The sequence below is a fragment of the Mus caroli genome, unplaced genomic scaffold (genome assembly GCF_978045245.1).
Source record: "Mus caroli unplaced genomic scaffold, Mus_caroli_1 scaffold_5, whole genome shotgun sequence".
Taxonomy (NCBI): domain Eukaryota; kingdom Metazoa; phylum Chordata; class Mammalia; order Rodentia; family Muridae; genus Mus; species Mus caroli.
Window position 1 is genome coordinate 61330668 of NW_028227260.1, and position 12327 is coordinate 61342994.

At 36.0% G+C, this 12327-nt stretch overlaps 1 pseudogene; it reads right to left on the reverse strand.

Annotated features, from left to right (window-relative positions):
- Positions 1–2063: 2063 nt before the first annotated feature.
- Positions 2064–3081, reverse strand: LOC110286336 (glutamate dehydrogenase 1, mitochondrial-like; annotated as a pseudogene).
- Positions 3082–12327: the final 9246 nt, after the last annotated feature.

A 12327-nucleotide genomic window follows, 5' to 3' on the forward strand; every position in this document is an offset into this window, starting at 1 on the left:
CTTTGCATCTATATGGGTGCTCTTCCACCCACTTACTCACTCCTGCCTCACCAAGCTAGCATCCCCCTATACTGGGCATCAAACCTCCACAGAACCAAGGGCCTCCCCTCCCATTGATATCAGATAAGGCCATCTTCTGCTACATATGTATCTGGAGACATGGATCCTTCCACATGTACTCTTTAGTTGGTGGTTTAGTCTCTGTGAGCTCTGGGGGTCTGGTTAAATATCAATATTGTTCTTTCTATGGGGTTGCAATCCCCTTCAGCTTCTCCAGTCCTTCTACTAGTTCTTGTATTGGGTCCCCGAGCTAAGTCCAATGGTTGGCTGTGAGTATATTCATCTGTATTGGTCTGGGCTGGTAGAATTTCTCAGGGAACAACCATACTAGGTTCCTGTCAACAATTGTTTCTTGGCAACAGTGATAGTGTCTGGGTTTGGTGTCTGCAGGTGGGGTGGATACCTACGTGAGGAGGTCACTGGATGGCCTTCCCTTCACTCTCTGTTCCATTGTTTTGACCCTGTCTTTCCTTTGGACAGGAACATTTATGGGTTAACAATTTTGAGATGGGTGGGTGGCCCCATCTATCAACTGGGAACTGTGCCTATCTACTGGAGGTGGTCTCTACAGGTTCTAACTCCCCTTTGTTGTCTATTTTGGCTAAAGTCATTCCTGTTGGGTCCTTGGAGCCTCTCATTTCTCTGGCTTCTGGGACATTCTAGTGGCTACCCCTAGTTCCCCATTGTCCACAGATATTCGATTTCCTGACCCTCTGTACTTCTCTTCTGTCCCTTCCAGTATATGATCCTGCCCACTACTCTTTCCCTCCTCTCTCCCTCCAAGATCCCTCCTTCCCTCTATTTTCTAAGAATATTTTATTTCTATGTAGGATTGAAGCATCCACACTTTGGTCTTCCTTCTTCTTAAGCTCCGTATGGTTTGTGGGTTGTATTGTTGGCATTCTGAGCTTTAGGGCTAATATCCACTTATCAGTGAGTGCATACCATGTGTGTTCTTTCATGGCTGGGTTACCTCACTCAGGATGATATTTTCTAGTTCATCCATTTGCCTGCGAATTTCATGAAGTCATTGTTTTTAATAGATGAGTAGTACTCCATTATGTAAATGTCCCACATTTTCTGTATCCATTCCTATGTTGAGGGACATCTAGGTTCTTTCCAGATTCTGGCTATTATAAATAAGGCTGCTATGAACATAGTGGAGTATGTGTCCTTATTACATGTTGGAGCATCTTCTGGGTATATGCCCAGGAGAGGAATTGCTGGATCCTCCGGTAGTACTATGTCCAATTTTCTGAGGAACTGCCACACTGATTTCCTGAGTGGTTGTACCAGCTTGCAATCCCGCCAGCAATGAAGAAGTGTTCCTATTTCTCCACCTCCTTGCCAGCATCTGCTGTTACCTGAATTTTTAATCTTAGCCATTCTGAGTGGTATGAGGTGGAATCTCAGGGTTGTTTGATTTGCTTTTCCCTGATGACTCCAAGGATGTTGAACATTTACTTTTTTATGTTTTAAAGTATTAGGTTTTTCATTTGTTTATGTCTGTAGGCACTTACAGCTGGAGTCAGAGTTAGGCTGGTTAAGTGATTAAAGGTAATTTTATTCTAGCAGCATTTATTTATTTTACTTAGGAAGAATAAAATATGTGAGAAACATTTCTTACTTTTTTTTGAAGTTTATAAAGGTGAGTTTTTTCCTCATATAAAATACCAATAACTCATTTGAGGAGCACACCACTTTCTGAAAAGCACACACTTCCTTCTTATATGTGTTAAATTTGTAGCATATTCCAGAATTATCCAGAGTAAAAAAAAGTGAGTAGGTGATTTGAACATTGTCTCTGGCAATTATCCTGACTCCATTGTGAAGAACCCTGAAGCAATGCAGTGCCTCTAAGAGGAAGAGTGATATTTTAAGACCAAAATCCCACTTTCACTCTCATATAGGTATCTGTGGTGTCATAATCTAATTTAGTTCAACTCCTTGAGAACAGTGACTGCTATTTAATAAGTCACAAAACAGAGATTTTAGTGTTTAAATTAAACTGGTGAGAGGTTAGCAGATGACACAGAAATAAGGAGAAATGGGAAGTGAGTTACAGCACATCTATGTAAAGTTGACCTGGAAAACCTTCCCAATGCATTGATGTAGAAAGGCATTTTGGGATCTAGGTGCCAAGGTCATACTTTATGTCTATTTACAAAATGTGCCTGGCAAAATGCTTCATCCTATAGGCTAAGGCAGAGTGCACAATGTCTTTCTTCTTTGATGGGATATAAATGGAGTCTTGGAACTCTGAAGTGGGTGTAACAAGAATAGTTCCACCATGCTTTCCAAATTTTCTTTCTCTTGAGCAGACATGAACAAGTGCTAGTTAGAATTCTTTTCGTATTTGAAAGTCAATCATCCATAGTCAGCATGACTTGGATTCTTCAGATGCTCAAAGTAAGGCACTGTCATTCCTCCAACATTTAAATGGAGATCTGGAATAACCATGGCATAATGTTCCATTCCAGGAAAATTTCATTAGCTTCTGGAGTAGTTGATCCATTGGCACATCCAGCAATGACCTTGACTTTGTCTATGGGTGCATTAGATTTCAAGAGAGGGATTAGTATGTCACAGTTATCCTCCAAATGCTTCCTATGTAAACCTTTGTCTTGGTGAAGCTCAGAATCTATCAATGTTACACGTGAGAGTCTTCTGGTTTCTTTGTGTTAATTCCATTTGGATTCCATATACTCTATCCAATCCATCAATGCTCTTCTTTTCTAGCTCCATGATGGACCTCCTTCTAATATTTCCCAACTGATTACCCACATAATTCTTAGGACTTATTGTAACACCTACATTTATACTGACAAATGGTATATCAACCACCACCTGCTTGTAGTTTATCAGAGAAATCAATTCTTTTACTCATCTTATCCTCACATTGGTGTTATAATGAATACCTCTCTTGTAGGGTATATGGTGCTGACTATCCTGGGCCTGGTAGTCTTTGTTGGACTCCAAGGAGCTGTGTTGGTACCGCATGAAGAAGATACAGCATATCATCGCAGTGCTTGATCTAGAGGATGCCACACAATGCTCTTCCTTTTGTTCTTTAATATATCAGGACTCATACCCTTTACCAATTTGTTCTGCATGATGCTGAGGTCATGGTTACAGAAACTGCTTAATTTAGAAGGAATTATGAAACACCTTGTATTTGGCGGCCCTAAACTATAGTTTTTCTAGAACACCAACGTCATTGTGCCAAAGCAGTAGTAGTTTGTGAATAAAGTAGAGGCAACTACATGGCAAGACAACTCATTGTTCTTGGAGAAAAATATTCTAGGATAAAGGTAACTATTAATAAAAGTGATAAATATATGTTGTTAACCCTGAAAACATATATATACAAGTAACATTATATGGACTTAGAAGATTATAAATATCAGTAATTAAAGATAAAAATGGCCGTGAGTTTGAAAGAGAGCAAGTAAAGGTACATGGGATATGAAGGGAGTGAGAGGAAGGAGTAAATGATGTAATTGTTTTATAATCTAAAACAGTAAATAAATATTTTAAAATGACTATATTTTAAAGATTTGGGGGATTTTATTAAGATACTGAAGATGGTTGGTTATGTTCATATGCATACAAAATGACATAAAGTAGTGCACATACATGTAAATTATACACATTATACATATTCATGTATGAGTATATATATATACACATATGTATTATATGTACACATATGTATATATAAAATAATGTGTATATACACAGGTACATATACATATATGTATATAATGTATGTTATATATCATACACAATATATAGTAGATTGTGCATAATATTAAATATACTATGATTTTATATAATATAACATATTATGTTATATATTATACATACACATATATATTATACTGCAGTATAAATGAGATAATGAACAGACAACCCTGTGAATACCCTAAACACTAATGTTAATTCACCCAATGCATCTCACTGTGGCTTATATAAATTCTGTTCTGCTAGTAATTTACAGCATATGAGGTTAAGACTCATACTTTGTTTACTATTGTACCATAGTTGCTCAAAATATTATTCAACTCATAGAAAATAGTGGAAACATTGATCACTGTAGTTCCTACTTGTTATTCTAGAGCTCTGGAAGCTGAATCCAGAGAATTTCCCTCTACAGTTTTGGGACAGCCTGGAATGCATAGTGTTTCAAGCAAGTCTGAGATATGTAGGGTAATCTCATGTATATATGCATGAGTGCACATGTATATATATATATATATATATATATACATATATATATATATATATGTATATATATATGTGTGTGTGTGTGTATATATATATGTATATATATTTAATATGTTTTATATGTGTATATATGTATATTTATATATATGTACAAAGAAAAATGAAAAAAAACAAGCAAATATAAAAACAACAAAAGCGCCCAAACCAAATGCTCAAAATGTGTTCAAATATAATATTATGCACGATTACAAAAAAAGTAAGTACCTCTGGCCTCATAGCAAATGGTTTACAGATGTCAATAATCTACTATACACAATACATATTCCTTGGGTTTACGTTGTTGTTTTTGTTTTGTTTTGTTTTTGTTTTTATTTTTGTGTTTTGCTAAGAAACTATCACAGCCCCATAAAATTATTTATTGTTATTTTGTGGCCTTTTGTTTTATCTGTATTTTGTTTTGTTTGTTTTTTCCCTTACAGTTGAGAGATTTTACAAATTTTTATGTCAGCCAGTTAAAAGTTGGATTTAATGAATGGAGGTAATAAAGAAACCACTAGTAAAAGTATGCAGAGTATCCAAGAAATAGACTCAGCTTTGACTTGGATGAGCAGAAGGTAAGGCAATGACTGGAAAACAACATTTAAAACATCCTGTTTAAGCCGGGCGTGGTGGCGCACGCCTTTAATCCCAGCACTCGGGAGGCAGAGGCAGGCGGATTTCTGAGTTCGAGGCCAGCCAGGTCTACAAAGTGAGTTCCAGGACAGCCAGGACTACACAGAGAAACCCTGTCTCGAAAAACCAAAAAAAAAAAAAAAAAAAAAAACAAACAAAAAAAAAAACAAAAACCATCCTGTTGGAGAGCAGAGAGGTGAAGGGTACATCACACTGAGGCAGCACTACCCAAACTAGACACAATATTTTGGTAGGCCTGACACTAATGCAGTAGCAATTGCCAACAAAAGTTGTAAGGAGAAAGGAAGCTATCTTGTAAGAAAGCTCTGGTGTAAGAAGAAATGTAGCTTGATGGGGTGGTAGAGGGCAATTGGTGGTAAAGTATAAAAATTTTGAGAGAACATTTGTCTCTTAATATAGAAGTTTAGGATGATTTTTAAAGGCAGTGTCATCTATGTAGGATGCCCTTTCTTGCTTTCCTGTTATAAGGCATAAAAGCTTATAGCACAGATTTGAATTTTAATATGCAAATTAGTTCATCTTAACCCATCTGCAAGCTTTACTAGCAATTTTTATTTATTTTCATATAATTTTTTCTGCTTTTGTTTTTTTCATATAATTTTCTTATACTTGTTTGTTTGCACAAGACTTTTACTTAACTGAAAAATAATTTTTCAATTATTTTTCCTTTTGCAAAAATCCCCAATTCTTCAAAATGTAAGGTTAGATGAAAAGATGAAGTATTATTTATATTCACAGGTGGTTTTTTTCATAGTGTTTGTGCCTTTCTATGTGTGGTATTTCAAAATAAAGTGGTAGCAGATGAGGGATCAAAAAGTCTAAAGCCAAAGGGCAAATTAGAAATAAAAGCCCAACTAACCCTTCGGGGTGAGAGGTCAGAAGAGGGCGCCGCAGGCGCAGGTTTTAGGAGCATTCCTATCAAGTTGGTGCTTGTTCTTTAAGCAGAAAGGTAGTCAGAGTGATGAATCCACGTTAATTTTGTTTTCAAATAACTATTGGGTCTTTCCTCATAAACAGTTACATAAAAATTTTCTCAGATGATACAAATAATCATGATCAAAACTTATTTTACTAAATTTTAAGTTTCTACCTTCAACTCAAAATCTCACCATACTTAGTATTTATTAATTTATTTAAATTTTTATTAGATCTTTTCTTTATTTACATTTCAAATGTTATCCCCTTTCCAAGTTTCCTGTCCAAAAATCCCATATTCCCTCCCCCCTTCTCCTGATCCCCAACCCACCCATTCCCATTCCTGGTCCTGGCATTCCCCTATACTGGGGCATAGGACCTTCACAGGATCAAGGGCCTCTTCTCCTACTGATGACTGACTAGGACATTCGCTGCTACATATGCAGCTAGAGCCATGAGTCCCTCCATGTGTGCTCTTTGATTGGTGGTTTAGTTCCAGGGAGTCTGGAGGTACTGGTTAGTTCATATTGATGTTCCTCCTATAGGGCTGCAAACCCCTTCAGCTCCCTGGGTACTTTCTCTAGTTCCTTCATTAGGGACCCTGAGCTCACTTTTAACTTAAGAGAAATTGGTAACTTGATTTAAATCTACTAACATGTAAACACAGTTGAATTCCACTTTAAAGAAACTGGGTTCCTTTTGATTCACCTTGATCTTGGTTTTGTTTTGATTTTTAAGGCACCAGCTTGTTGGACATGAGTGCTAGACAAACAACTGATGTTTTGAAACAGAAGAGGACGAGGAGGAGGAGGGGGAAGAGGCATAGTAAAGGTCATGGGGAACAGGGGGATTTTAGAAAATCTAGCTTGTGTAAAGGGTGTAAACGTGTTGAAACACACAAACTATGTGCTTGTAAAGAGAGACAGATCTCAAATTTGGGTTAATATTTAGTTAAGTATGTGAGAGCCAGTTGTGGCTTAAAGTTGATAGGGAAAAATAAGGCCTAAATATAATGCTGTACAAAAGCTAAAGATATTGACAAACTCAGGGAGTAAGTTTTATTTTGAATAAAATAACAATCTTTATAATAAACCACTAACATTTTAATTTTAAGAGAATTGATGTAGACTTCAAAATACATTGGCATGTTCATTGGTGCCATCCTTATTCAGCTCATGTTTGAGTGTCCTGCTGGTGAGGTTATATACATGTAGCTTCTCGTATTATTAGGACACACAGTCTCACAGCACACTCCCTGCTCCTCTGGCTCTTACAAAGTGGATGATGAAAAAACCACAAGGCTGCTGTACTGTACGATAAACTACAGACAGCTGAGGAAAGCTGAGACTAAGAAAGATGGTCTTCTGCAGGGAAGAGCACACTCACTTGTTGATCAGTGCCAAATGATGAGCCCTGTAAATATACATACAAGTAACATGTGCAATACAAATCCAAGAAGTTGTATTTAGGAATACATATATGTGTGTGTGTGTGTGTGTGTGTATGAGGCCATGAATTTGTAGAAGAGCAGGGAAGGGTGTGGGGAGGTTTGGATGAAGGAGAAGTGTTGTAATTATATTGTAGTTTATATATATACTGTATTTAAAAATACACAAGTAGTACTAGGAATTATTTTATGGTACGCAAATATACTATTATTAACTTTACAGTTTCCTAATATTATTCTAAATATCTTGATGCTAAATTAGAGCTATGCTTCTTTTGAAATCATTAAGCTTAGTGCCTCTTTTTACCTATGTTCAATAATAATTGAACTACTTACTAAGTCTAGAAAAATATATCTTAAAAATAATTGATTTAGAATTGTCTCTGGCATTAACTAGATTTTCCCCTATACTCTCCATTCCTCTCAGGACACAAAGGTTAGAGTCAAGCAGTGTGTTCCTGTTTTAGTGAGCTCTAGTGCTATTTCTTTCATGGATTCCTGAGATTTATGCAGCTGTTAAGGATATGCTCAGCATCTAGGTTTTCCTTCTGTCTATAAGGACTGGGAGCTTGCATTTATGAGCATTAATATAATTTTCTACCTGAACTATATTGACTTTGTATCTCACCTTTTAATTCTTATCTTTAAACTTTTCATTGTGATATCAAAATATTTCATAACTATGTCACAGATCTAAATTTGCCAGTAAATTGAGAAGAAAAGATATGAAACAGTCTACTAAATCTTAAGAAGTAGGTCTTTAAAATGGTCACTTAATGTGTAGTTTTTCTTCTGGGGTGTATAAAGATAGTAAACTTTCCTGTTAACAAACACACTTCAGTTTTGTTGTAGACTTGCTATGTAACATCAGGTAGAAGCTAGACCCTTTTTAGAATAGGAAAAAAATTCTCTATATATTTCTGGTATACAAAGGAATTTGAAAATTGAACCTATATCTCATAACATGATTATAACACTATTATAGGAAAAAATGGGACCAAAATCTTGTTTAGTAATTAATTTGTTACATATAGTATAATTAATTGCCAACTTCTGTCAAAAGAGTTTATGCCACTAATTAAAATATTTCAAACATAGGGCAATAAAATGTTTTATTTTCAAAAAAGTAAATGACTTTAAATAAAATTTAATTTTAGTATACCATTAATCAAGGGCAAGTGGATATTGAAAAAGTATGTAAGAAGTAAAAATATTTGAAAAATCAAAGAGCCAGATAACTTCAAGGTGGTCATCACCTCTTAAACTTTGTGATTTCATCAATGGCTACTAAACAAAAGACAAAATTATGAAATCATTTTTCTCCAGCTATGTAGTCTCTTTCCATCCCTCTATGACATTTACTTCATCTTCTGAGTGCTCATTTGTGTTCAAGGCATGAGCTCTTGCCTTTCAGCTGAAAGACTATCTTTCCACGTGATTGTATTGCTTTTCTCAGAAAATGTTGCCACATGTTGATAAACATACATGCTTTTTCAAAAGGTGCCAAAACAGTAAGACAAGACAAGCATACTCATTTCATTCTGAATGTTTATTGAAGTGTCACCTATAAATGATGACAAAAGCAAGCAGCAAATACCAGTGTAGATTTTGTTCAAACTTCTTTTATAAGCTAAGATATAGCTCCCTTACTTCAGGGGACATGCATATCAAGAATGTTTTTTTTTTTAAAGGACTATTTTAACATTTCAACTCAGAACAAACTTAACAAACCCTAACCCCAGACAAAAGATCAGTGGTAGCTAGAATGGAAAGATAATTTCAATGTTCTTCAGAAAACCAGTAAAATGAGATGAGGTAATTAAGAGGTACATTAAATTTCATTCATATATTCTGGAGTTTTGTTTTGTTTGTTTATTTGTTTGTTTGTTTTTATGGTGAATGGAACCCTTTAACACTTTAAGATGTCTGGGAACCAATGATTTTTCAACACCTACCAACACTGATTTTTTTTATATTACTTTGTACAATGGTTATTAATGAAGGTCCCCTGTACTTGAATATCATCTATAATTCTCTAATAACAAGTCAACATAATACAGTAATGAGGGCATTATAATCTGCATCTTAGATAAAACGTTTAGGTGAGAAATAAACAGAACAAAAAAGACAATTCTAAATTATGTTTTACAGTAGTAGCAGAGAAGGTAGTGTAATTGTAGCACCAAGGCCTTTTGTCCTCTTGTAGGATTATAGGTTAGGTATGAGCTAGGGTGGGTGTCACTGTCACTGTAAGTAGCAATGTGGTAGAATTTTAGAACATGTGGTGAAGGGCATAATAAGGTCCTGACCTCAACTATCAATATTCATGTATCCCTTTAATGGCATGTTAAATCTCACACTTACCTGAGAGATGAGCACCCTAAAAGAAGTTATTCTGACTCCTGGTATAGAGTTGTGGAAGGATGTCAGTCATCTTGGGTTTTTATGACCACACAAAAAATGTGTTTGCCTGTGATGAGAAGTTATACCAACACAATAATGAATGCATTTACTCTTTTTCCAGGTTACTAAAGCTCAAAATTTCACTTGCAATCATATGAAATATGACATAAATTTCCTCCACATTGAAAAAGATGGGAAAGCTAAGAAGAGTATATTTTCAGTTATCTTTTCATCCCTGACCAGAAAAGATTTCAGAATATCGTTATGAGAAAAATACTAAGAAGACAGGGCCATAGGTATGGGTTTTGGAATCATTATTGTATGAGTAGTAGTTGAAGCCAAACTATGTGCTTCCTCATTGTGAGTAGGTAACATGAGAAGAGAAATGGTCCCAGAATGTATCCTGGAAAAGAATAATGTTTAGTAGCTGGACAAGGTTAAGATGTGCAGTAAGGAGAAGAAAAGAAATAGGTATAAACTCTGGAAGATAATCAAGATGGCTGTTTAGTCAAAAAGGTAGGAGCAAAGTTTCCAAAGATGGCAATCAACAAGACCAAGCACTTTGACAAGATCTACTATGATAAGTATTTAAATATCACTTTACATATTAATTTAGACATTTCTGGAGACCTTCAATAAAGCATTTTCTTTAGAAAATGTGAAAACCAGGTTTTAGGAAAGAGATTAAGGGAGATTAAGATGTGGGTGCATTACACATAGGGCATTTGTGGAAGTCTAGGCTATATGGAAAAAGTGGGAAATACATAATGGCAACGCCTATGAAACAGGTCTTTTAACCATATAAAAACAGAATGATAATTCAATAACACACTGTAGTCAATGTAGCTCATGTCTGCCTGGTTAAACAAACCAGCTAAAGGTGTGTGTGTGTGTGTGTGTGTGTGTGTGTGTGTGTGTGTGTGTGTGTGTGTGTGAGTGTGTGTGTGTGTGTGTGTGTGTGTGTGTGTGTGTGTGTATGTGTGTGTGTGTGTGTGTGAGAGAGAGAGAGAGAGAGAGAGAGAGAGAGAGAGAGAGAGAGAGAGAGAGTGTTTGCATCAGTTGTAGCCTAGAAGGAAAGAAGAAATGAGCTCATTGGCACATTAGGGTAACTATGTATACTAATATTCCTCTCTGCTCTTCCCCTTTCCTCATCCCCTTCCTTCCCCTCTTCTCCCCTCCTCTCCTTTCCTCATTTTCCACTAAGAGTGTATAATGCCACCCACTGTTGCCTAACAGTGGGAAAAATACTTTCATAGAGCTTATGGTACACATTTTAAAAACCTCTCTCAATGTTGTAACTATTTCTGTCACTTCTTAAAGACCCTCTGTTTGTCTATGTTTTTAATTTTCAGTGAAAATAGGTGGTTCAGGAAAAGAAATGGATAAGGGCTAATGTGGTGGATGAAGAGTCCATAGATAGTGATTTCCAACCAGTTTGTGAATTCACTCCTTTGCAGGGCTATATATATATATATATATATATATATATATATATATATATATATATATACTACATATATCTTATTTATTATATTCTACAATATTTCCATACCAGCCTCTCTGTGCAGTGTTTAGTGAGGGGGATCTTAAAATAGTAACCCATTTGTGTGAGGGCCCAGGGAAAGTCTGACTAACACGCTTGGCAAGTTATCAAGTTCCCCTCCCATGTCACAGCTTCCCCTTTCCCTTCACTGCATCTCCCTGACTTCTCTTTCAGTCTTAATCCCCAAGTTGAATCCTAGTCTTTCAATGTCTGCCAGTTCCCATTCCTCTTCTAAGTGCGACTGAAATATGAAGACATGGAATTCCTCAACCTGGAGTGGCCTAGGCAGTTGATGGGGTCATATTTCATCAATGGCAATGGGTAGCATATGAGAATGTAAAGCATTGGACTTCAGTTTAGCTTGAGTTTTGTAAGTCGAGCCTCTGGGGATTTCATGACTATTCTTTATTAAAACTGTACATGTGGAGATGAATATGATGGTTCACACATGTAATTTCAACTCAAGCAGAAGGATTGCAGAAAATTCAAGGCCAGCCTGGGCTACACAGCAAGTAATAGGCCTGCATAGGCTACAGAATAACACTCTATTTCAAAATAAACAAGCAAATAAAAATAAACAAAAACATATGTTTCACATCACTAGTAATACAAGTTATCAGATCTTGCTTGTTGAAGCTCATTTTACTCAAGGGGCTCAGTATTTTATGTTATTTTCAAACGTTTAAACAACTGTGAGCAATTGGATCTAAATTTTAGTATTTGCAATAACTCTTCCACATATCTAAATACTACAACTCCTGAGTGGTTGTCAGCTTCTTAAATATGTTCAATCCAGATCATAACTCATTAAGAGCTTAACATTTTTCTTCCCATAATTTATTTTTAATTCACATTACATCTCAATTGTAGCCCCCCTTATCTCTTCCCAGTCCCTCCCTTAAAAATTCCTCCCCCCATTACCCTCTCCTATCTTCTGGGAGAAGGGAAATCCCCACCCTTGGGCTGGAAAGATGGCTCAGTCGTTAAAGGCTAATCTAACAACCAAAAATATAAGTGCTCAATATTTTTATGAGCCTCA